The following is a 6,012-nucleotide window of genomic DNA, read 5'->3' as shown; positions in this document are numbered from 1 at the left end:
ACTACTGTATTCTCCTCATCTTTTGCTATTATGAAGTGCAATGCAGTTAACAATTGCAATGCTACATTCTTCTTGCCCTTTGACCTCATTAGCACTTGCAGTAACTAGCGCTTTGAAATGCTAATTGCCAGTCTTCTTCTTATTTTCTTTTTTGGGCATTCTGCCAAGGATCCCATTTGTTTAGTGTTTATTTACATATCGATATCCAGACTGTATCACCACAGTTTATAATACTATGGTCTAGTGGTTACCAATACGCTGTTACAGCATTCCTTCAAAGCTCTTGCTTTATTGATTGTCAGGTCATTTGTATATAAAGCAGGGAGCTTACTAAAAGGCCGTATAATATGAAACTGGCCATTGTGCAATACAACATGAAAACAACATGGCTAGAAATATTTTCTTTCTATCTTGGCCTTGCACATGCTGTGGATTTCTGATATCTGAAATTCTTAACAGAAGATAACAGCAAAAGCTCAGCTGCCAGAAATACTGACCACAGTTCCATTAAACTGACATGCCATTGTTTTACAGAGAGGTGTTTAAGATTGTGGGCATCAGTGCTTGGAAAAAGAAATGAATGAATAACAAGGCTTGTGTATGACATGACTAATAGTTTTTATGTCCCAGTGGATAAGAAACTGGATTGCAGATGTGACAAAGGATGACAAACATCCTAGACTTCTGCATTTTTTCATAATTTACTTTTTTTTATAATTTTATATTTTTTCTTCACTTTTTCCTTCTGACCACCATCCCCATCTGTTAGTTGGTCAACACTATTGTTGCCATATACCAGCAAACATTATCCTGTGAGAAGTGATCTCCTTCCTCCAGTAAAATGTACTGTGCGACTCCCCTGTTTAGATGATGATGGAAGTGAGAGCTGTCTACTACAAATTTTGCAACTCTGGCAGGCCAGAGGATATATGCTCTAACAAGCCTGCATTTGGCATTTGTTGGTGACACCACTAAACATGGGCCTGTGCTGCTGACCAGTTCTTTTGCATGTACTTGTATTTCTGGCAACAGAACTGGGTCAGGCTAGTATGACAGGAGACACCTGATGAATTCACTGAGCAGTCCAATTTGCTCCAAGAACCTTTCAAGGCTTGATTTAGGATTGCATGTACCATTTCACCCAACTGTGAAATCATTCCCTAGCATGTAGGTTACTGGGATGATCTTTGCTCTGTCTTTGTAGACGGTTACCACCATTACTTCCTTCTAGTACACGAGAACCATCTCATCCCTGAAGAACCTGTCTCAATGGTGTTGTCAGGTTTTTCAAAACTTCAGCACTCTTTTTAGCATCTTGTATGGGATGTCATCCAATCTCTACACCTTGCCTTCCTTATATATATATATATATATATATATATATATATATATATATATATATATATATATATATATATATATATGTGTGTGTGTGTGTGTGTATGTATGCATCTACATACATACATATATATATATATATATATATATATATATATATATATATATATCTATATCACACACACTATATATAATAAACACATACATACAAATATATATATATATATATATATATATATATATATATATAGAGAGAGAGAGAGAGAGATACAGATTACATGTGTAGAGAGATATACATACACTTAATCAGTTGGGTGTGTTGATCCAAAAACCCTTTTTAGGCATGACGGAATATTACAATGATCCTCTGACAGGCTGAAGGCTGCTTTCATAATTACACTTTTCTTCTCTGTCTGTCCATTTCTAGTCCAGCATTTTTTAAACTTACATTAGGTAGCCTGTAGAATGTGGCAGATTACCAGCTTTATTCTAAATAGAAAGAAGGTTAACAAGGCAAAATGTCTGTGAAGGCTTTAGAAGTGGCTGAGGAAAGAAGGCTATCAAAAGACAATGAGGATAGGGTATATTATGTAAAACTTTAATGCAGAGTTTCATAGATAATAGCAAAAACAGTTAAGGAGGGATGCATAAATGAGCAATGCAAATAACTGGAAGAAGACAATAAAATGTGAACAAGAGATCCATTCAAAATTAATTACATTACAAAAGACAAAAAATAGGAGAAAACCTGACAAACAGAAGAGGAAAGATCATAGAGTTCAGTCAGAGTAGTGCCACAACAGAAGTTAGTTGCTCAACAGACAACATATTAGCTGACAAGGACAACTAACACATACAATGATGTGTTCTCTAACTACAGTCAAACATCCTGAAGAGTGAAATTAAATGGACACTAGAAAACATTGATAAGGCTAAACCACCAGTCAAATTCTTTAAATTCCTGCAAAAATGATAATGTAACACTGCTGCATTTAAGTTGCCAGCAGCTGTGGAAAACAGGACAGCAGCCATTACACTGGAAAATGTCAGTTTATATTCCATTCCCAAAAATGGGCATTGCTACAGACCGTTCCAGGCTGAGTGCAAGTTAGACATGACAGACGTTCAATGTCAAAGATTATGTGTTGGAAGAGAAAATTATTCAAACTCAGATGAACATAAACTTGAAAAACATTGAAATCATAGAAAATAATTTCAAGTTTCAATGGACTTTGACGAGTAAGAAGACAGCCAACATGGCATGTTTGGACTCCTGGGAACAAGCATGGTCTCCCCTCCCACACCAGAACTTGTGGAAAGGAGAGAAAAGGACAGTAAGACATTTGTTATTAAAATACTTCTAAAAGAAAATGAGTGTGCTTAAAACCATTGCAAGAACAGTAAACTATCCAAAAACATTATGGTCTGCTTAGGAAAGTTTTATGAGATTAGTCATTTGGTCCATCAATGAAATTAAGCTTTTACTACTTTATCCAAACATCTGTGCTGTGCTTTATATTTTATGTTGCATAACAGTAGAGTAGATTTTGACTTACAGTCCATTCCAAAATGCTATAATGTTTACACCACTTTTATACGTTGCACATGACTAAACTGAGTATTTGCTTTTTGTGATGTTTTTCATAGCATCTACTTCCTTACTTGCTGTGTTATTTTTACTTAACTGAACTTCACTGTTTCCACAAATTATTTAATTTCACAAAACTTAATTAAATCATTAGGAAAAAATGACCAACCTGTGCTGTGTAAACATCTCACCAAATAAATAAACCAGAGTAAAGCAGTCCAAAAAGGTAGAATGATATGACACCAGGCTCTCAGCAGAAAACAAACAATCTTTTATTTTAAAACAACATAAGAGCTTTCACAGCTCTTGCTGCTTCTTCAGATGTCAGTATAAAAATGCAGTCACACACACAGCAATTTATACAAAACTTCAACTAACAAATTAAGCAATTAAGTATTAAAAGGATACTAACACTAAATGTAATATAACTTTAAAAATAAGAAATAAACTTAAAATCAAAAACTCATCTAAAAAGTGAGCGTGTCTGTAACAAAGGTTTAAGGGGGACTTTACCATTTAGTCCTGAACCATAATCAGTCTTAACCTAGCTATCCACTTGCTCTCCAAGCTTTCAGTAGCATTCCTAACATCACCCAGCCTCTTAATAGCTGCTACCTGTGCTATAACTTGAAACGTAAAACAATGCGTGTGTGAGGTGAGCTTCACGTGTTTAGAAAGAGCACTGCAGTCAGTACCATTATTTATATGCCTTAAGTGTTCTACTATACGTTCCTTCAACTGTCCATCAGTCTTGCCTACATAGAACTTTGTGCAGGCAGCGCAGCATGCTAAAAGACCACATGAGAAGAGGTACAAGTAGCTTGAACATCAAACACATACTGTTTACCCTGATCTGGATGTATAAACATACCAGTAGTGTCAATATAACTGCAGCACTTACAAGTATGACATGGCCTAGTTCCTTTATAAGTGGAACCCATTTTATTCCTAGTAGCTTTACCATCAATAAACTATTTTGGGATAACAAAGCATCTGTTTTAAAGATCCTTTAAAGATAAAGTTGTCGTTCACCCACTATCTTTTTAAGATCATTATTCCTTGTTATAATGGGCCAGTGCTTCCTTACAATATCCAAGACATAATCTCCTTTGCACTTCCAACCCGGTAGTTAACTAACTAGATTGAGCCCTCCCCCCTTTGCAAATTCCTGGAATTGCCATTGATATACAAGGTTTATTTTCAATTGGAGAGAAATAATATTTTATCATCTTATTTGCTGCTTGGGATGATGTTACACTTCTAAATTTTACTTGTCTCTTTACTTTGCAGTGATTCATGTAAATTTGTTACAAGTTACTTTTTGTTAAGGAACTTTTTCATACACTCTTGACTTTTGTACATATAGGAATCAGCTTTCCATTAAATGATGACATTTTGTGTTTTCTACCCGTACCTTTGTCTCACAGTTAATTTATGTCTTATTTAATTGTTGTGTAATCAAGAAAATAATAAGCAAGGTACCTTTAAAAGTAATTTCCAACTTGTGATCTAAGGTTAAAGGTTACTTGGTCACCGTCTCACGCTAGTTCAAGGCCTCTGCAAGTATATCTTTAAAATTGCTGACAGATATTATTCCTCATTCAATAATTAACTACTTGTTTTGGACTGAAAACAGACAATTTATTATAAGGGGAAATGTATTTTTCCATTCAACACCTGGTTTATTTAGATCCAGCATTGTCAGCAACGTGTTGTGACAATTAGTTTCCATATTTTTTTGTAATGTAACCAGTTATAATTGCTTTGTCTTAGGAAGTCTATAAAAACATTTGTTAAAATCTGTTTTTTACTGTTCATGTATGAAATGATTATGCTTAGCTAGCATATTAGATAGAAGTGCAGATGCAGAAAGATGTCAGCTGCAGAAAGGGTCGAAGAAACAGACAAGACAATTATATACATCTACACATACAGCCATGCATATACAATTGGTACCTCACAATTCAGTCATAATCCATTCCAGAATGGCGGTTGAATTGTGAGATGCCATTTCCCATACAAATGTATAGAAAATGTATTAATTCATTCCCACCCCAAACAAAATTAAAAAATACACTACAAATTCAAAGAAAATGTAGCTCACCATAATTTGAAGTGTAGAACATCTCTTAAATGGAGGAGAGGATGTGGAGGAGGGATGGAAGAAGAATGAGGACTAATGTACATTCCTAAAACTGTGGCTCATATGTCATATACAAATTTATTTGATGTTAAATCCATCTAAGAATGGAGACTAAAATGATTCCTGTCCAGTTAAAATGCATGGTCATTACATCATTGTGCAATAGCAATTATAAAATTAATATATGTTGGCTCTGATTATGATTAATGTTTTATTTAGTTCACTTTAATCCATCCAGCCATCCTCAACCCCTTTTCCCATTTTGCACATGGGGTTGGGGTGTCACTTCCACAGTGCCAATCATTTTGAGACCAGGTTTACACCATCGGGTGGCTAGCCCTGCCACAGTAGTTCATTTGCATCACTCACTTGTGCACACATTCTCACCTATGACCAATTTAGAGTGTCCAGTCCACCTACTGCATGCCTTTGGGATGTGGGAGGAAACTGGAGTACCCGGAAGAAACCATTGAGACCACAGGGAGGACATGCAGACTCCACACAGACGACAATCCAGCTGAGATTTGAACCAGAGAACCTCTTGCTGTGAGGCGACAATGCTGGCTGCTGCACCACAATGGCCACCTAAAACTGAAGACCCAACAAATTCCACTGAGATTTGAACTCAAATCGCTGGATTCAGAGTCCAGAGTGTTAACCACTACACCATGGAACCAGCATTTAGTTCACTTTAATGAGATATAAATGATCTCTTAAAACATTTTATAACAGTTTCCTGTTCACACCCCCAAAAGAAATAGCACACACTGCAGTGTCTACTGGTGTGTGTTTTTTTTAATCCTTCTCCAGGACTTTACTCAGTGGCTCCCCTACTTGGCTCATTCATTCAGGTGAGTCAGCATCATACACTTGCACCCATTCTCTCTGCCTAGCCCCACCAGTGTCCATGCTAAAAACTGAATATGAGTCACCATATTTGCAC

At 36.0% G+C, this 6,012-nt stretch overlaps 1 non-coding gene across 1 annotated transcript; it reads right to left on the bottom strand.

Moving 5' to 3' along the window:
• Positions 1-5,673: 5,673 nt before the first annotated feature.
• On the bottom strand, positions 5,674-5,745 carry TRNAQ-CUG. Its single transcript has one exon. It is a non-coding gene; the product is annotated as a tRNA-Gln (tRNA).
• Between the last annotated feature and the right edge of the window lie 267 nt (positions 5,746-6,012).

This window comes from Protopterus annectens, chromosome 13.part0, assembly GCF_019279795.1.
Source record: "Protopterus annectens isolate FY-2018-M chromosome 13.part0, PAN1.0, whole genome shotgun sequence".
NCBI classification, from domain to species: Eukaryota; Metazoa; Chordata; order Ceratodontiformes; family Protopteridae; genus Protopterus; species Protopterus annectens.
This window is presented reverse-complemented; position numbering and strand designations above follow the sequence as displayed.